Genomic DNA, 21,347 nt, shown 5'->3' on the forward strand with positions numbered 1-21,347 from the left:
AAATATTATAGTATCAGAGAAGTCTAGTTTTGGCACAAATTCACTTTGGTAATTATACTGAAGGCCACGTGTGTCAAGATGATGATGGCATAGTTGAGCCTATTTTATATATGATTCTTTGAAAGGAAAATAGCAAATACAGAAAGTAGAAAATGGGTGATTTTTAACCATTAATTTTATTTTTGGAAGAATTAGAGTACAATTGTTTTCTTTTTGTGTTATTGTTATATTAGTTACAGTAACTAAAGATAAGTTTGATCATATTTTTAAAGTTTCTAAACTCTCTGGCATATAACAGATTTTCAGCTAATAATTGACATATGTTCTTGAAATGCTTGCCCTGAAGATGAGCTGTAGACTAAACAGAGAATCAGACTGGAATCATTGGTTTTGCTTAGTGAATTGAAGAATCAGGTCTTTGGAAAATCATTCATAAGAATAACAAAACGCTATAATATCTATTGTCATGTTCTTCTGGTTCCTAATGTTAGTTTGAATTGGGGAGAACATTAGAATGGCAGTTCAGAAATTTTTGAATTTCTATCACTAGAAAAGATATAGCAAAAGCTATACTTTCCCCCACTGAAGGATTTCGGCATGAAGGTTCTTTAGGTCTAGATCCAAGCAAAATAGTGAATTGAAAGTTTTTCTTTCATGATGTCAATTTTCCCTTTTCACCTTCTCTACATGAGTTCTTTTCTGCCTGTATTCCTCAGGTCAAGGAGACATTGCATCTAATCAGAAACTGGCAATATTTGTCTCACTATGTCTCCTTTTCCTTCTACAGTTGATATATTTATACATTGCTTTTAAACAAAAGGACCCATGAAGAATAAACTAAAGGTAATCAGCTCTAACTAGTTGTGCCCAGTATGATGTTTGCTACTCTGGGAATTCTGAATAGATATTGTTAAAACATTAATTTTTTCATTTGTTATCTTATTTCATTATACATACAATTAGCAATTGCTTCTTCTCCAATACCAAACTCTTGAGAAATCAGTGTGTTGTTTATCAAGGTTTAAATGCAAGTTTTATGGAAGCAGATTTTGTCCAAGTCTGTCCCTGTACCAGATTCAAAGCAAACAAAATGATTTTAGAGATACTAGACTTTGTGTTAGATAAACACAAAATAGGTGACACATGCTGACATTTCTCATGGTAAGAATTCTAAGAATTTTTTAATATAATTTTTAACAGATTTGATGAAACAGATTTTAACATCAATGAAACAGATTAATATATGCTCAGAAATTCATCCAAATCGTATAAATTAGATCTATAAATAAACTGATTATCTACCAATATTAGAATTCAGCCTTCATGTACTTACTGGTTGTTAGTGTAGTTTATTGACTATAGCAATCATTTAAAAAATCATTCTCAGCCAGCTAAATCTTGTAGGAAAGCATCATTTCATATGGAGAAAAAAATGAAGATGGTCCTCTGGGGTTCTCAAGAAATGTTAACAGCTGTTCTCCCCCTCACCTTCATCAGGAAGGTGGCATGGGCAGGAGTCTCCTGAGGTTGAAGGTATGAAAGGGAGGAAGTGATGTGACCGATAGGCTCTGTGTCTCCACTAAGTACACCTAGAGTGACTATGATTTTTTGTTTCTCTTGCACTTCATAGGCCCAAGGGAAGTCCTGCTTTATATGTAAGTTTTTTTAGCATAGAAAATTCTACACTGCTTGATTAATAACTGTCTTTACTGAAAGATCGAGAATAATTAAAATTAATACAACCTGGATACAAATAGTAATCAGTGTGACTTAGCGAAGTATATTGGTATACACTGCTAAAAGAGGCCAATCTGTTGGCACAGCAATGCTATGACCAAACAGCAAACAAAACAAACAACAACAAATCACCAAAAAACCAAGACTCATACTAGAACCTGTACAGTGAAATCTCTCGTAGTTGGTCCAAGCTAAACGTTTTACCAGATTTTTAGTAAAGCCATGGGTGTCTTTTAGGAAGTGTACTTGCTGAGCATTTCTCTCTGATGTTTTGTCTCAATTACACTCCACCTGCAATGCACTGCTATCATTTTTCCCTTCCCCTATTAGCTTTACACACCACATACTTCATACTTCTGAATTCTCCCTCCTCAGAACCTTTTATTCCATCTCAAAGATTTTAATCTGAGCCTACATTCCTTCTTTAATCTAGCATCTACTAATTGACTTTGAAGTTGAGCTTTTCTCATTCAGCCTTTGGCACTTTCAGGAAAATATTTGGCCACATTCAACTATTTATCTCTTTTCAATCCAGTAATGTTTTATTAAATTATAATGAAATAATTTTAGAAGTTTTAAAAATTAAATGTGATCATATATTATAGGGAGTGAAGATATCAAGATATATTTTAGTGGCATTACTCTCATCCATATGTATGCAGAGGAGCGTCAGCAGAAATTAGCATTAAATACATAGTGGAATATATTTCCTAATACATCTGTAAATGTGTAATACACCCAAACAGGAATAAACCTACATAAAGCAGCATTTGGTATTGTTTATCTCATCCACCTACACTGAATACCAGAGCGTTAAGTGGTTTCTAATGCTCCTATCTATGAAAACATCTAAAAGGATTCTTTGTTTTAGATTTATCTAGAAAGAAAATGATTAAAAATGAATTATGAAATAAACTATACAATTGAACAGTTAAATATAATTCTTGGTTGTTTTTTTTAATGCAATTGAAAGGTATTTCAACAAAAGTCTTTTCCAGATTTATTTATAAATTCTATGATCTGTGAACCTGTAACTTGTATAGTGATGTAGGAAATATAAAAAAAATGGAAGAGAGTCTCTTACTTCTCATTTGCACTCTCTGCAAAAGCTGACATTATTGTTCTCTGTTCTTCCTGACCATCTCTTGTTTTTACATCTCCTCAGCATTTGTCTCTCTTTCTCTCTCTCTTTCTGAAGCTTTAGGGAGGAATTTAATGTTCTTTATTGTTTAGAAGGAAAAGAATTACTACTGGATAAGTACCTTTTCAAGAAACTTCCTGTTTATGTGAAATCGTTCATTGATTTGTGCACGTGTGAGTGAGTGTGTGTGTGTTACAATATCAGACATCTTGGATGATAGCACAAATGCATATTTTATCTTTTTTCTTCTTTAAACTTGTTATTTCAGTATGGTGAGGTTATTTTGAAGCTTATTTTTTCTTCTATGGCATCATAAGTACATTAACTTTGAGTTTATCATGTAATTATTTCAACAGAGAACACTAGCTTTGCCTTTTAACTTTCTCTCAGGCATTTCTTTTTTTTAATAATTAATTTATTTTTGCCTGTGTTGAGTCTTTGTTGCTGTGTGCGGGCTTTCTCTAGTTGTGGTGAGGGGGGCTACTCTTCATTGCAGTGCGTGGACTTCCCATTGAGGTGGCTTCTATTGTTGCAATGCACCAGCTGTAGGCACGTGGGCTTCAGTAGTTGTGGCATGTGGGCTCAGTAGTTGTGGCTCGCAGGCTCTAGACCACAGGCTCGGTAGTTGTGGTGCACAGGCTTAGTTGCTCAAAGGCACGTAGGATCTTCCCGGACCAGGAATCAAATCCGTGGCCCCTGCATTGGCAGGCAGATTCTTAACCACTGTGCCACCACGGAAGTCCTCTCAGGCATTTCTTACTGACCACATTTACTGTGTGTGAGAATTTGAAAAATAAGATGCCCAGTGGACCCTGACAAATTTCTAACCTTTGCTCCAGAAACTTAATGTTCCTTGTGCCTCCCACTATTCATGGAGAGACAAAACCAAATAAGGTATGACATATTCTTAAAAAGTTTAATATATGGTTGGGGTATGTGGAGGGGGTCAAAAGAAGAGAGATAGTGACATTTGAGCTGGATTTCAAAAATTGCTGGATATCCACAGGTGGAGACCATGGGAAGACAATTTTAAATAATGTCCACAACTTGATTATTTCTGACGGCACTGACTGGAAACAATCTAAATGAAAAAAAAGAGAGTAATGATTATACATTATTGTATATTCTATTGTAATTAAACACTAACTTAATGACCCAAGAAATCACTCAAAGATATAGTGTGTTTACTAAAGTCTGTAGACAACTATGAATATTATATATAAAACATACATATTAATTCCTTTAAAAATACTTGATGAAAAAACATTGGAAGGTAGGATTGTATAGAATTTTATTTCTTTTTAACACATGAATGCATCTTTAAGTTGTATCTTGTTATTTTTTAAAAGAAAAAATATATGTCTATAAAGAGATGTGTAGACAGCCTTTATTTCTGAGAAACTATATGTGCAGTCATGGAACTGGTGTGAACCAGAATTGGATGGGAAAATAGAAAGCAGGGAGAGACTACTGTGCTTGTCCAAGTGAGACAAAATGAGGGTAGCAATACCTGGAATGAAATCAAGTGGACAAACACATAAAATGCTGGGGAGACAATGGAAGAAAAAACAACAAAAATACTTAACTGAAACTAAAAATGAACAGTAAAGAATCAAGAGTACTTGCACGATTTTTAGTCTAAACAGCAGGAAGTATGGAAATTCTAGAGATGTGGGCACTACAAACAGAAGAAAATTAGTGAGGGTAGATGAAGGATTCTCTTATTTGAGATTGTTGGTAGCATCAGCACACAAAGTCTGGCAGAATGTTGAAAAAAAAAAAGATTCTAGGTTTAGGAAAGGGCAGAATTCTAGATATGTATCTGAGTTGCATCATTATAGGTGCAATTCTGCAGGGCAGAAAGGACAGAGAAGATGTAAGCATAGAGAGGGTTGGAACAGAGGTTTCCAAGTTATTTTGTGCCTTGGAGCCCTTTGGCTTTTCTAGTGAAGACTGTGGACCCCTTCTCAGAATAATGGCTTTACATACATAAAATAATTTATGGATTAATATGGGTAACAATTAGTTTGAAAGAGCTATCAAAATATTTTTTAAAAAATAATTAAAAATGTGATATATTAATATGAATTGTACTTATTAATATATTAGATAATATATTAATATATTCAATTTAGTGGGGTCTAATAACTGCCATAATTCAAATACAATGATGACTCTAAACAACATTTAAGGAGATCTGAAAAACTTTAATGTGATATAAACTATGTTTTCCAGTGTTGCCAAAGTCACGGTACTGCTAATACCACTATGCTTTGTAACTACATTAATGTTTTATGGACATACTAAACTTATGTTTGAAGTTAGTTAGATGCCCTTTCTTATCATGCAAATTCACAGACTCCCTGAATTGTATGCAGTGACTCCTTGGTGGTCCATGATTAAGAGCTTCTTTAGAGCAGGTGCATGCGGGAAGACATAGATTTCTAGAGCTGGTTTGGGACATAGTAGAATATATTTGGTTGGGGAAACTTCCCAGCAAGGGCATGTTTGTGTTAATGTGCAGTAATGCCAAAGACAGCATTATTTTTAAGATCATAGACTCCAGGCGAGAATGCCAGTTTAAACACTACTTAAACCCTCTGTGCCTCAGCCTGTCTATTTTTTAATCCTCAAAGGGTTATTGTGAGGATTAAATGCATTAGTGTTTGCAGTATGGCCTGGTGCATGTTAAGCACTATATAAAAAGTATTTATCAAATAAATAAATATGCTCAGGCTAATCCTCAAGCAGACTGAGCCATGCAATTAGTTACAGGTTGCCTCTATCTTAAAGGTCTTCTGAGCCAGTGAAATAGACAAAAATTGAGAAGACAGAGAGATAGGAAAAAACAAAACAAAACTAGGAGCATGTAAGTCAGGAGGAAATGAGTTTTTAAGGGAGATAGCTCAGAACAGATGCTACTTGGAGGTCAAGGACTAAGCCTGAGAACAGATATCTGGATGGGTATTGGTAATCAGTAATTAGGTCGTTGGTAGCCTTCTGAAGAGGATCCAATATATGGACAGAAGCAGATGCCAGACATCAAGCCATTTATTGAATAGGTTGATAGGAACAAACAACGAGTGAATTGGATTACTTTGCTCAAAAGTCAGTTCATGAAAGAAAGGAGATTGAAAATTTATCAGATTTAACAGAAATGACCTAGATGGTACAGGGAAAGTAGTCAATGAAGGAAAGCTTGTAATTGATGGAGAAAGAGAAGGAGCAAACAATTGCTAGAACCAGATTCTGATTAATGTAGGAAAGAATGAGACTTATGTACAAAGTTTCACCTTGGACTAAAAAAGAGGTCAAATCCTTTTGAAGCTGGGGGCTATAAGGAGAAACAGATGAAGATAGGAAAGTGTTGTGATCAAATTAAAAAGAACACCTAGGAGGCCTCTATGCTGGAGGATCTTTCACCCATAACTGTTGTGGAAGATATATTCACAAGAATAGAGAGTGTGGAGAAAAATGGAAACCCCCTTAGGGTGAGTGAGAAACATTTTTGATTGATTGCTACAGGAAATGCAACAAGCATCTAGTTAGAGATTAATATAAATATTGTCAAGTAGCTATGGGGACTTAGTTGGGCTAAAGAGGATAGTTAGATTTCATCCTAAATATCACTTCCCTAGGTAAATCCACATTGATTAAACTCCCAGCATAAGTTTAATTATCCCTGATGTGTGCTTTCACTGTGCCCTGCATTTATATAATGACTTTTTTGTTGTACGGCTAGAGTGTAAACTTTTTAAGGGCTCCATTTTGTTCATTCATATACACATATTCAAAACATGGCACATAAAAGATATTGAATATTTTTTTTGCTTTTAATAAATGTCTTTTGGGAGATGGGTCCAAGATGGCAGAGTAGAAGGACATGTGCTCAATCCCTCTTGCGAGAGCACTGGAATCACAACTAACTGCTGAATAATCATCAATGGGAAGACACTGGAGCTCACCAAAAAAGATACCCCACATCCAAAGACATAGGAGAAGCCACAATGAGATGGTAGGAGGGGTGCAATCACAATAAAATCAAATCACATAAGTGCTGGGTGGGTGACTCACAAACTGGAGAATGATTATACCACAGAAGTCCACCCACTGGAGTGAAGTTTATGAGCCCAACATCAGGCTTCCCAACCTGGGGTTCTGGCAATGGGAGGAGGAATTCCTGGAGAATCAGACTTTGAAGGCTAGCGGGATTTGACTGCAGGTCTTTGACAGGACTGGGGAAACAGAGACTTCACTGTTGGAGGGCACACACAAAGTAGTGTGCACCTCAGGACCCAGGGGAAAGAGCAGTGACCCTGTAGCAGACTGAACCAGACCTACCTGCTAGTGTTGGATGGTCTCCTGCAGAGGTGGGGGGTGGCTGCAGCTCAGTGTGGGGACAGGACACTGGGAGCAGGAGCTCTGGGAAGTACTCCTTGGTATGAGCCTTCCCGGAGTCCACAACTAGCCCCACCAAAGAGCCTGTAACCTCCAGTGTTGGGTCACCTCATGCTAAACAACCAACAGGGAGGGAACTCAGCCTCACCCATCAGCAGACAAGTAGATTAAAGTTTTACTGAGCTCTGCCCAACAGAAAAACACCAAACTCTACACATCATCAGTCCCTCACATCAGGAAGCTTGCACAAGCCTCTGAGATAGCCTCATCCACCAGAGAGCAGACAGCAGAAACAAGAATAGCTACAATCCTGCAGTCTCTGGAACAAAAACCACATTCACAGAAAGATAGACAAAATAAAAAGGCAGAGGACTATGTACCAGATGAAAGAACAAGATAAAACCCCAGGAAAACAATGAAATGAAGTGGAGATAGGCAACCTTCCAGAAAAAGAATTCAGAATAATGATAGTGAAGATGATCCAGGACCTCAGAAAAAGAATGGAGGCAAAGCTTGAGAAGATGCAAGAAATGTTTAACAAAGACCCAGAAGAATTAAAGAACAAACAAACAGAGAGGAACAATACAATAACTGAAATGAAAAATACACTAGAAGGAATCAATAGCAGAATAACTGAGGGAGAAGAACAGATAAGTGACCTGGAAGACAGAATAGTGGAATTCACTGCCACAGAACAGGATAAAGAAAAAAGAATGAAAAGAAATGAAGACAGAATAAGAGACCTCTGGGATAACATTAAATGCACCAACATTCACATTATAGGGGTCCCAGAAGGAGAAGAGAGAGAGAAGGGACCTGAGAAAATATTTGAAGAGATTATAGTTGAAAACTTCCTTAATATGGGAAAGGAAATAGCTACCCAAGTCCAGGAAGTGTAGAGAGTCACAGGTAGGATAAACCCAAGGAGAAACATACTGAGACACATAGTAATCAAGCTGACAAAAATTAAAGACAAAGAAAAATTATTAAAAGCCACAAGGGAAAAATGACAAATAACATACAAAGGAACTCCCATAAGGTTAACAGCTGATTTCTCAGCAGAAACTCTACAAGCCAGAAGTGAGTGGCATGATATATTTAAAGTGATGAAAGGGAAGAACCTACAACGAAGATTACTCTACCCTGCAAGGACCTCATTCAGATTTGGCAGAGAAATCAAAAGCTTTACAGACAAGCAAAAGCTAAAAGAATTTAACACACCAAACCAGCCCTACAAAAAATGCTAACAGAACTTCTCTAAGTGGAAAACACAAGAGGAGAAAAGGACCTACAAAATCAAACCCAAAACGATTAAGAAAATGGTAATAGGAATATACATATTGATAATTATCTTCAAAGTGAATGTATTAAATGATCCAACCAAAGGACATAGGCTCACTGAATGGATACAAAACCAAGACCCATATATATGCTGTCTAAAAGAGACCCACTTCAGACCTAGGGACACGCACAGACTGAAAGTGAGAGGATGGAAAAAGATATTCCATGCAAATGGAAATCAAAAGAAAGCTGGAGCAGCAATACTCATATCAGATAAAATAGACTTTAAAATAAAGAATGTCACAAGAGACAAGGAAGGACACTGCATAATGATCAAGGGATCAATCCAAGAAGATATAACAATTATAAATATATAAGATCAGCTCAATACATAAGACAAATGCTAACAGCTATAAAGTGGAAATCAACAGTACCACAATAATAGTGGGGGACTTTAACACCTTACTTACACCAATGGACAGATCATCCAGACAGAAAATTAATAAAGAAACACAAGCTTTAAATGACACAATAGACCAGAGAGATTTAATTGATATTTATAGGACATTCCATCCAAAACTAGCAGATTATACTTTCTTCTCAAGTGCACACAGAACATTCTCCAGGATAGATCACATCTTGGGTCACAAATCAAGCTTCGGTAAATTTAAGAAACTTGAAATCATATCAAGCATCTTTTCTGACCACAATGCTATGATATTAGAAATGAATTACAGGGGAAAAAATGTAAAACAAGCAAACACATGGAGGCTAAATAATACATTACTAAATAACCAAGAGATCACTGAAGAAATCAAAGAGGAAATTAAAAAAATACCTAGAGACAAATGACAACAAAAACACGATGATCCAAAACCTATGGGATGTAGCAAAAGCAGTTCTAAGAGGGAAGTTTATAGCACTACAATCCTACCTCAAGAAACAAGAAAAATCTCAAGTAAACAATCTAACCTTACACCTAAAGTAATTATAGAAAGAAGAATAAACAAAACCCAAAGTTAGTAGAAGGAAATAAATCATAAAGATCACAGCAGAAATAAATGAAATAGAAACAAAGAAAACAATAACAAAGATCAACAAAACTAGAAGCTGGTTCTTTGAGAAGATAAACAAAACAAAATTGATAAACGTTTATCCAGACTCATCAAGAAAAAGGGGGAGAGGGCTCAAATCAATAAAATGAGAAATGAAAAAGGAGAAGTTACAACGGACACTGTAGAAATACAAAGCACCATAAGAGACTACTACAAGCAACTCTATGCCAATAAAATGGACAACCTGGAAGAAATGGACAAATTCTCAGACAGGCATAACCTTCCAAGACTGAAACAGAAAGAAACAGAAAATATGAACAGACCAATCAAAAGTAATGAAATTGAAACTGTGATTAAAAATTTTCCAAAGAATAAAAGTCCAGGACCAGATGTCTTCACAGGTGAATTCTATCAAACATTTAAAGACGAGCTAACAACAATCCTTCTCAAACTCTTGCAAAAAATTGCAGAGGAAGGAACACTCCCAAACTCATTCTGTGAGGCCACCATCACCCTGATACCAAAACCAGACAAAGATACTACAGAAAAAGAAAATTACAGACCAACATCACTGATGAATATAGATGCAAAAATCCTCAATAAAGTACTAGCAAAGAGAATCCAACAGCACATTAAAAGGATCATACACCATGATCAAGTGGGATTTATTCCAGGAATGCAAAGATTCTTCAATATATGCAAATCAATCAATGTGATATACCTTATTAACAAATTGAAGAATAAAAACCATATGATCATCTCAATAGATGCAGAAAAAGCTTTTGACAAAATTCAACACGTATTTATGATTAAAATTCTCCAGAAAGTGGGCATAGAGGGAAACTACCTCAAAAAATAAAGGCCATATACAACAAACCCACAGCAAACATCATTCTCAATGGTAAAAAACTGAAAGCATTTCCTCTAAAATCAGGAATAAGACAAGGATGTCCACTCTCACCACTATTTTTCAACATAGTTTTGGAAGTCCTAGCCATGGTAATCAGAGAAGACAAATAAATAAAAGGAATACAAATTGGAAAAGAGGAACTAAAACTGTCACTGTTTGCAGATAACATGACACTATACATAGATAATCCTAAAGATGCTACCAGAAAGCTGCTAGAGCTAATCAATGAATTTGATAAAGTTTAGGATACAAAATTAATGCACAGATATCTCTTGCATTCCTATACACTAACAATGAAAGATCAGAAAAAGAATTTAAGGAAATAATCCCATTCACCATTGCAGCAGAGAGAATAAAATACCTAGGAATAAACCTACCTAAGGAGGTAAAAGACCTGTACTCAGAAAACTATAAGACACTGATGAAAGAAATCAAAGATGACACAAACAGATGAAGAGATATACCATGTTCTTGGATTAGAAGGGTCAACATTGTGAAAATGTCTATACTACCCAAAGCAATCTACAGATTCAATGTAATTCCTATGAAATTACCAATGTCATTCTTCACAGAATTAGAACAAAAAAATTTACAATTCATATGGAAACACAAAAGACCCCGAACAGCCAAAGCAACTCTGAGAAAGAAAACGGAGCTGGAGGAATCAGACTCCCCAACTTCAGACTATACTAGAAAGCTACAGTAATCAAGACAATTTGGTACTGGCACAAAAACAGAAATAAAGATCAATGGAACAGGATAGAAAGCCCAGAGATAAACCCATGTGCCTATGGTCAAGTAATCTATGACAAAGGAGGCAAGGATATACAATGGAGAAGAGACAGTCTCGTCAATAAGTGGTGCTGGGAAAACTACATGTAAAAGAATACATGACAGCAACATGTAAAAGAATGAAATTAGAACACTCCATAACACCATACACCAAAATAAACTCAAAATGGATTAAAGACCTAAGTGTAAGACTGGACACTATAAAGTTCTTAGAGAGAAATATAGGAAGAACACTCTTTGACATAAATCACAGCAAGATCCTTTTTGACCCACCTCCTAGAGAAATGGAAATAAAAACAAAAATAAACAAATGGGACCTAATGAAACTTAGAAGCTTTTGCACAGCAAAGGAAACCATAAACAAGATGAAAAGACAACCCTCAGAATGGGAGAAAGTATTTGCAAGTGAAGCAACTGACAAAGGATTAATCTCCAAAATTTACAAGCAGCTCAATATCAAAAAAACAAACAACCCAATCCAAAAATGGGCAGAAGACCTAAACAGACATGTCTCCAGAGAAGATATACAGATTGCCCACAAACACATGAAAGGATGCTCAACATCACTAATCATTAGAGAAATGCAAATCAAAACTACAATGAGGTGTCATCTCACACCAGTCAGAATGGCCATCATCAAAAACTCTACAAACAATAAATGCTGGAGAGGTTGTGGAGAAAAGGGAACCCTCTTGCACTGTTGGTGGGAATGTAAATTGATACAGCCACTATGGAGAACAGTATGGAGGTTCCTTAAAAAACTAAAAATAGAATTACCATATGACCCAGCAATCCCACTACTGGGCATATACCCAGAGAAAACCATAATTCAAAAAGACACATGCACCCCAGTGTTCATTGCAGCACTGTTTACAATAGCCAGGTCATGGAAGCAACATAAATGCCCATCAACTGATGAATGGATAAGGAAGATGTGGTACATATATACAATGGAGTATTACTCAGCCATAAAAAGGAACAAAATTGGGTCATTTGTAGAAATGTGGATGGACCTAAAGACTGTCATACAGAGTGAAGTAAGTCAGAAAGAGAAAAACAAGTATCATATATTAACACATATATGTGGAATCTAGAAAAATGGTACAGATGAACCAGTTTGCAGGGCAGAAATAGAGACAAAGATGTATAGAACAAACGTATGGGAAGGGGGAAAAACGGGGGTGGGGGATGAATTCAGAGACTGGGATTGACTTACATACATTAATATGTATAAAATAGATAACAAATAACCTGCTGTATAAAAAAATAAATTTAATTTAAAAAAAGAAAATGAGGAAACTAAATTAAAAATAAATAAATAAATGTCTTTTATTTTCTGGACTTACTGTGTATTTTAGAAGAGTCTACACTAACCTCGTAGCTTTGATGAATTTGAAGCATCCGTTTCAACTCTAGCAATACCAATTTTGTTAAAAGCAAATTAATGAACCTTCTTCCCTCATTCAGTCTTACATTTTCCTCACATGGTCCTCCATTAACTATCCTGCTCTTTACATCTCATTTGTTTCTTGTTTGTGGCTTACAATTATCTCTTCAGCTTGACCATTACAGGACTTCTTCTTTACTGACCCTTTGTAATTACCCTTGAGTGCAATTCTATTCTTGATAGGCATCTCTTTCTGTTTCCTTTCCCACCCCATGTGATTCTAAGTGTTCTCAGGGGTTCAGCCCAGGGTAAGGCAATCTGCTTAGCTAGCTCTTCTAATGCATGAACACAGGGTCTGGCAACAAAAGATAAAAAAGAAAAAAGAAATCACGTGGTTTATTAAGGGTCAGGAATTACCTGCTCTGATGCAGGAAAACGTCTAGAAGGTGAAGGATTCAAGTGGTACGTAAATTTGGACAGGAATTTGAGAGATGTCAAAAGATAAGTGGTCTTCTATAAGAATATATATAAGTGGAGGATCTAATTGTTACTTCCTTTGAACATTTACTGAATAACCACTGTAATGCATAGCTGCCATGAAGAAAAGAAAGTTTAATAAGGAAGTAAAACTACAGATCAAAGCAGAAGCTTCTAGACTAGAATTTTCCAGGTCTGGTTTTGGATCTTTTAAAACTAATTTTACAGAATTAGTTCAGTATGATATCACTTACGTGCAGAATCTAAAAAAGAAAACAAACTGCCCTTTACATGGTCATGCTGAGCTAGCGCCTGAGCCTGGGATGGGGCCGCAGCCTCCGCGCACTCACCGCCTCCTGCCGCTTCCGGACCCTGGTCACCGGCAAAGTGAGCAAGCTTCGAGCCTTCTTGAAAATGTGCAAGCAGGACACGAGTGTTCTGCACACCGAGGAATGCGCTTCCTGAGGGAGTGGGTGGAGAGCATGGGGGGTAAAATACCACCTGTTACTCATAAAACTAAATTGGAAGAAAATATCAAGGAAGAAAAAACAGATAGTAAGAAGGCGGAGGAAAACATAAAGACAGACACACCATCAAGTGAGGAAAGTGATCTAGAAATTGACAGTGAAGGTGTGCTTGATGGACACTGATGCCCCTCAAGAAATGGGAGATGAAAATGTACAGATAACTGAGGAGATGATGGATCAGGCAAATGATAAAAACGTGGTTGCCATTGATGCCCTAAATGTTGGTGAACTACAGAAAGCCATTGACTTGTTCACAGATGCCATCAAGTTAAATCCTCGTTTGGCCATTCTGTATGCCAAGAGAGCAAGTGTCTTCATCAAATTACAGAAGCCAAATGTTGCCATCCGAGACTGTGACAGAGCTATTGAAATAAATCCTGATTCTGCTCAGCAATACAAGTGGCGAGGGAAAGCACACAGACTTTTGGGCCATTGGGAAGAAGCTGCCCATGATCTTGCCTTTGCCTGTAAACTGGATTATGATGAAGATGCTAGTGCAATTATGAAAGAAGTCCAACCAAGGGCCCAGAAAATTGCTGAACGTTGGAGAAAGTATGAGCAAAAACGTGAAGAGCGAGAGATCAAAGAAAGAATAGAAAGGGTCAAGAAGGCTCGGGAAGGACATGAGAGAGCCCAGAGGGAGGAAGAAGCCTGATGACAATCAGGAGCTCAGTATGGCTCTTTTCCAGGTGGCTTTCCTGGAGGAATGCCTGGTAATTTTCCTGGAGGAATGCCTAGAATGCGAGGGGGCATGCCTGGAATGGCAGGAATGCCTGGGCTCAGTGAAATTCTTAGTGATCCAGAGGTTCTTGTAGGCATGCAGTATCCAGAAGTTATAGTTGCCTTCCAGGATGTGGCTCAGAACCTGGCAAATATGTCAAAATATCAGAGCAATCCAAAGGTTATGAATCTCATCAGTAAATTGTTGGCCAAATTTGGAAGCCAAGCATAATGCCCTTCTGACAAATAAAGCCCCTTCTGAAGGAAAAGCAACTTAGATCACCTCATGGATGTCATAATAACACAAACCAGTGTACCTCTGACCTTCTCATGAAGAAAGCTGGGGTGCTTTGAAGATAATCCCTACCCTTCTGCCCCAAATGCAGCTGAAACATTTTACAGTGGTTTTCCATTAGGGTATTCATTCAGATAATGTTTTCTTACTAGAAATTACAAAATTTAAACAATTTTTAAACCTTAAAAATATTTAAAACAAATTAAAAGGGTGTGTTAATCCCTACATTTTTCTTTACTAATCATTTTGGTTTTTTCCTTTGAATTAATAAGGCAAGGAAGATACTTCAGTATGGAAGATTTATTGTTCAAGTTTGAGTGAAATAAAGATTTATTAGCGGGAGGCAAATGTAACATTTAAATAGATACAGTTTGAGTTGGATATATGTTTACTGAGGCATTTTGATTTATCTTTTTAATTGCTTTATTATTATTATATTTAATGATTTGCTTCCATGAAACTATTGGGACCAACAGAATTGCAGTAGGACTTGGGTAGAGACTGGAAGTACTTGGCAGGGCAGCAGTAATCTTACTGCATTTTATATAATGTGTACCCTTGTGCAGATGCATTTAAATCTTACACTGTGGTGAAGGGATGATTTTTACACTGCTGCAGTAAAATCAGATTACTTAGCTCTGTTCTTGTCTGATATCTAAAATAAATGTTTCATATTACCACATATGGGAAATAAGGGAATACTTTTCTTTTTGTATTTCTATGTTTAAAATGTTCTTTTCAGATCAGAAGATGCCCAACCCTTTGTCTGCTTTCTATTTGTTTTCACATTTTTTTCCCTCTTACTCTTCTTGGGCTAAAGATGATGCTTTTTCACTAGCATCATCACTGCTATCATCATTTACAGCATAATTATGCAAGCATATTTAATGCTGGGTTTAATTTAATATGTAATACAAATAGTGGCTATGTAGGGTAATACTCATAATAGCTATAGTTTCTTACTGGGCCAAGAGATTTCATATTTAAGTGTTAGATTTCCTCTTTGGTGAAATCTTAACATACCAAAAGATGTTGGAAGAAGGGATTCCCTTTGGTGTTTGGTCTCCTACTTAGGAAATACCTATTGCAGTTAGAGTTTATCTTGTAGTATTAATTTTTGGAGAAGTTTGAATTAATTGATACACAAAGAAGGGAACCTAAATTCCTAATCCAGCATGAACTAAAAAAATTGATGAGATTCATGGTGTTTCTTCATTGTGGAGTTGTCAGCATTGTGAAAGATGCATTGTTCTATTCAGCTCTTAAATACTGCAGCCATGTCCCCACCTCACCTTATTCCTTCCCTCTCCTCCAAGGATAAAGAAAATGATAAATTTTCTGTTGTACATCCAATTCTTATATTAAATGAGGCTAAGTCCAGGCACTGTACCAGGAATTGCTAGGTTTCTACTTATTATCTTTCAATGTAAAGTGCTAGTTTAAAAGCAATTTTAAGGGATGAGAGCCTCTGTACTTTGCTTATTTGAAGAATCAATGGTAGTAGAAGCAGTGAAGTAAATTCCATGGAATACATTTCTGAAATCATAAGTAAGTTGATTCAAGTTTTTATGCTTTGCTGTACACAAGCAAATAGAAATGCATCTGTTAAGTGAGAAAAAGCTGTATGCTGATTGAGTATGCTTTCTAAACCCTTTAAAAATACTCAGCATTAAAACTTGAGTTTGAGCTTGCTGGTGTTCTTTTTGTTAATATGTGTTCTCCTCAAAATTTCCAGTGTGTGCTGTAATTCAGGACCAGCTGCTTCTGGATTTTTCATTTGATTTACACATTACCTAAGTACTTTCTAATATTGCACATATTACCATAAACAGGTAAAAGTAAAATTGATCTGAAAATGTATCCTGTGCTTTTTAGACTTTTAACTTAATACAAAGTACATCTTCAAACAAACAAAAGAAAGAAAGGAAACAAACTAATGAATATAACAAAAAAGAATCAGACTCACAGATATAGAGAACAAATTAGTGGTTACCAGTGGGGAAAAGAATGGGAGGCATGGCAATATAGGGGTAGGGGATTAAGAGATACAAAATACTACATATAAAATAAATAAGCTACAAGGATCTATTGTACAATATAGGGACTATAACCAATATGTTATAATAACTATAAATGAAGTATAACCTTTAAAAATTGTGAATCGCTATGTTGTACACCTGAAACTTACATAATATTGTACACCAGCTATACCTCAATTAAAAAAAACAAATTTCTGGGACTTCCCTGGCAGTCCAGTGGTTAACACTCTGCTCTTCCACTGCAGGGGGCATGGGTTTGATCTCTGGTTGGGAACTGAGATCCCACATGCCTCATGGTGTGGCCAAAACAAACAAACAAACAAACAAATTTTGCAAAATTAGTTCGGTGCAACATACATTTATTGAACATAAAGTAAAATTATGTTTGTTATTTTTGCATGATAGGGAATCTACTCTGTGTTATGTTATTTGTGTATTTCTTTTATCATTCTTGATTGTGTATACAAGAGTATATGCAGACTATTTCTTTTTTTTTTTTTTTTTTTTTGCGGTACACGGGCCTCTTACTGTTGTGGCCTCTCCTATTGCGGAGCACAGGCTCCAGACGCGCAGGCTCAGCAGCCATGGCTCACGGGCCCAGCTGCTCCGTGGTATGTGGGATCTTCCCAGAACGGGGCACGAACCCGTGTCCTCTGCATCGGCAGGCGGACTCTCAACCACTGAGCAACCTGGGAAGCCCAGACTATTTCTTCAGTGAGCACAGAGATCCCTTAGTGATCTATTTCATTTAATAAGCTCTTGTCTATTACTTGCTATGTGTCAGGCACTCTTTTAAGGGCTTTACCAATGTTAACTTATGAAATCTTACGACTTCATGTAAATTTATTTTTCCTGGTAACTTATGTGAGGATCCTAAACAGTGACTCTCCTGGAACATTCCAGTTAATAAATTTATTTAATAAACCAAACATACTAAGAATAAATATATTTAAGTAGTAATCAAATGCTACCATGACGAACATATTGATGTCCATATTTGCAGTCTATTTGATCTCTCTTAACACAAAAAGGACACATATGAGTAGATTCACCTATTCATTTATTCATGTATGTATGCATATCTCCTTTTATTCAATACACTTTTACTGAGTATTGCTGTGTAAAAGCAACATGTTCAGTGATTTAAAAAAAAAGTTATGGGCTTCCCTGGTGGCACAGTGGTTGAGAGTCCGCCTGCCGATTCAGGGGACATGGGTTCGTGCCCCGGTCTGGGAAGATCCCACGTGCCGCGGAGCGGCTGGGCCAGTGAGCCATGGCTGCTGGGCCTGTGCGTCTGGAGCCAGTGCTCTGCAACAGGAGAGGCCATAGCAGTGGGAGGCCCGCGTACCGCAAAAAAAAAAAAAAAAGAAAATATATAATAATAAAAATAATAATAATAATTTTAAAAAAGTTATGAATAGGATCACTTCATAGTCAAGAAGTTTATATACTGGGGGCCGTATGTTGGGGCAAAGAATACAGATAAGACAAGAAAGCAAATATGTACACAGAACACATGTAAGCTTGAAAAAAAATGTTCTATAATAAACATAAAAACATTGCCCAGCACAGGGATATCAGCTCGGTGCTTTGTGACTGCCTGGAGGGGTGGGATAGGGAGGGTGGGAGGGAGGGAGACGCAAGAGGGAAGGGATATGGGAACAGATATATATGTATAACTGATTCACTTTGTTATAAAGCAGAAACTAATACACCATTGTGAAGCAATTATACTCCAATAAAGTTGTAAAAAAACAAAAACAAAAACAAAAACAAAAAACAATGCCCAGGGTGGACTGTATAAAACTAGAGATGGGAACATTTAAGCTGAATATGTGCCATTTTAGTGATGGAAGTGCTTACTATGACACAGGCCAAGAGGGTGTAGAAATATGGATGGACTTCAGCTGGATCAAGATTTTCCTGGGCTACAGTGATGTGTTAACAATTGTTAGGGGAAAATCATTTGCTAAATTATCGAGAAAATGCAGCCTCTCCAGTAAAAGGAAATTTTTCTACTAGTTTCCAGTGGTAAAAGAGTCTACCAGTTCTACATTTTTTGTTTGTTTTACTGTTTCTGAATTTTGATTGCTGTAAGAACTAGAAATATCTTTCATCTCCAGCTGGCAATAAAGCTCTACTCCATTTTCCAAGTTGGACTGCTATAATCTTCCTTAATGAGTCTACCATAGCGCACTCTCTCCAGAGCCTCCAACTGGATCAAAAAATAATCCTTAGCCAAAGGAGCAGCAGAACAGCATGGTTTCTCCATCCTGATGCAATGCTTTTTTCAATAGTTACTACTTGATTTCTGTTCCAACTAAGAGGTGTTTTGACAGATTAAATAAAAGATGAGCCTTGAAAACTCATGAACCTTGTTTCCTTATCTCTACTTTATCATAATAAAAACATTAATTCTGTTTTCAGAGAGGGAAAAAATTCAAAGGTTCTCCAATTTTTGCCTGGTATAATCAGATAACAGCAATAAGATTTTTTACAGGTGACATCATGTAAAGTCTTTTCAGACTACAACAATACTTGCTGGTCTAAAATATTAAAACTACTAATTAATGAATTTTTGAATGAGGAAGTAGTAAGTGATCAGCTGAATTGCAAGTTCTGAAATTTTGTAACATCTGCTACTCTTGAAACAATAATATACGAATGAAAATTTCTTCTATACTTTTGGAAATGTTGTTAATCTTGCATTACCTACAAGCAGATTCCATACAAACATCTTAATAAATGTCTCATGAAAAGCTAGTTAAGATAGGTAACGATAGCCTCATTTAAAGAAAAACATAAGACAGTGTTTGGATTTGCCTGTGTTTACCAAAAGTGATTGAATATTTTCCATGTAGTTAATGACTGTAGAAGAAATTAACTCACACATTCATTGTGTATAATTGTACTTATTTTCCTTATTCAATACAAAAGGCTATTGTCAAATTATGCAGTCTGTAGCACCTATGGCAGCTAACTGGGTACAGAGAGAGGAGGTCAGAAATATCAGGTAAAAGCTGGCTGTTGATATGGACATGACATCTCATTTTGGAGCAGTACAATTTATGCCGTCTGATATTTCAAGAACTTTCTATGCATTTTTCTTCCATATGAAGGGAGAAATTATATAGAAACTATGATTGTTTGTGGTGTTTTGAAACAATAAAGAAGTAAGTTATGAAGGGAATGATTTTACATTTTTGACACATTAAACCAAATATAGAAGACAAACGTGCCAAAGGTCACCTCAACAATATTACAGAATCTTGCAATCTGATTCTTTAATTCAAGCCTAGCAAAGCACAAGTTATTTACTAGAAAACAAAACTAAACCAAAAACAAACAAAAAACTCCAATCAGCCTGAATTTCACCGGAAATTTGTAGGGCTAATGTGACACTAACTTCAAGTTGTCCGTGAATGGTCAGTTGAGAAGGATACTTGCATTGAACACATTTGCAATTTTAGTCCACGCTCTTCATAGCTTTTGAAATTTCAAACTTACTCATACAGATAGAGCACATTAGCTGTATCCAAACTGAATAAACACATTCTAAGTGTTTTAAATCAGTCCTTAAAACAATTTTCAATTTTGGGTTATAAGGGATGAAAATTTCCTTATGCACATTGCTTAAAAATTTCTCCTGGTTGGTTTCATTTTTTGTGTGTTTAATTTAGCCAGCTCATTTTCTTCAGATTTGTTTTTACCAATTGCATAGCAGTCAATCAAATATATAAGATTCATGCCATTGAAGTTTTCAAAGTTACATAACTACTAATCAATAGGCTAAAATATTATGCCTCATTCTCATACCCACTGGGTAAATGGTGGATTAGAGAAGATTTTTTAACAAAGAAATAGAGAGAGATAAAAAGCGAAACAAGAGTGTGCCACAGTTCCAAGATCTTTATGGACAAGTTAAATTAATCCATGTATTGAAAAGAGGCTTGGCAATAATTTGTCAGGGCCCATGTATGTTGTAAAGCAGTAAACCAGAGGCAGAATTGAGATTCAGGAGGGATATCACATTTTTTATTAGACATTTGCAATATTTTGGTAATTATTTACCTTGAAAGCCTTGGTGGGAGTCAAGATCATCTCTCCTCAGAAAAGCTGAACATTCTGGCTTTCCCAGCTAGGGTATGGTCCTGTGACTCAGCTCCACAAACCACGCGATCTAGACTTGAATTTGGACTATGTGTCTCTCTCTCTCTCTTTCTCATGACTGTAGTGGCAATTTCTACAAGGCCAAGCTCCCTGTGCAGAAGGTTTTGTGATTTATTTTTTAGCTAGGAGCTCACATTCCTTGAATCTTTGTGGGAATAATTTGAGGCCTGGGTAAAGGATGTGTTCCTCTGAGACGATACAACACAGACTGTTTTCACAGGCAAAACCTTGGTAATAACACTCTGAGAACTGCCGAGAAATCAATTTGACTAGTCCATTAAATAGTGCCTTAAATAGGCTTGTATTTAAAGAGCCATTAGCATGTCCTTTTGGCACGTGTGGTGCTAACTGGTGAACATTATTAAAGGTCTAGAATTAGGCTTGTTTAATAGTATTCAGAGGTGAGAATGAAAAATAT

At 36.3% G+C, this 21,347-nt stretch overlaps 1 long non-coding RNA gene and 1 pseudogene across 2 annotated transcripts; one reads left to right on the forward strand and one right to left on the reverse strand.

Moving 5' to 3' along the window:
* Positions 1–3,775: 3,775 nt before the first annotated feature.
* On the reverse strand, positions 3,776–21,054 carry LOC309800922. Its single transcript, XR_014293511.1, has 2 exons — positions 20,831–21,054; positions 3,776–3,959 (listed from the first exon to the last, which is right to left on the reverse strand). It is a non-coding gene; the product is annotated as an uncharacterized lncRNA (long non-coding RNA).
* LOC309800921 (hsc70-interacting protein-like) lies at positions 13,479–14,752 on the forward strand (annotated as a pseudogene). The gene has a single exon. The product of its transcript is annotated as a hsc70-interacting protein-like (transcript).
* Positions 21,055–21,347: the final 293 nt, after the last annotated feature.

The sequence above is a fragment of the Mesoplodon mirus genome (assembly GCF_964341445.2).
Source record: "Mesoplodon mirus genome assembly, chromosome: 3".
NCBI classification, from domain to species: domain Eukaryota; kingdom Metazoa; phylum Chordata; class Mammalia; order Artiodactyla; family Ziphiidae; genus Mesoplodon; species Mesoplodon mirus.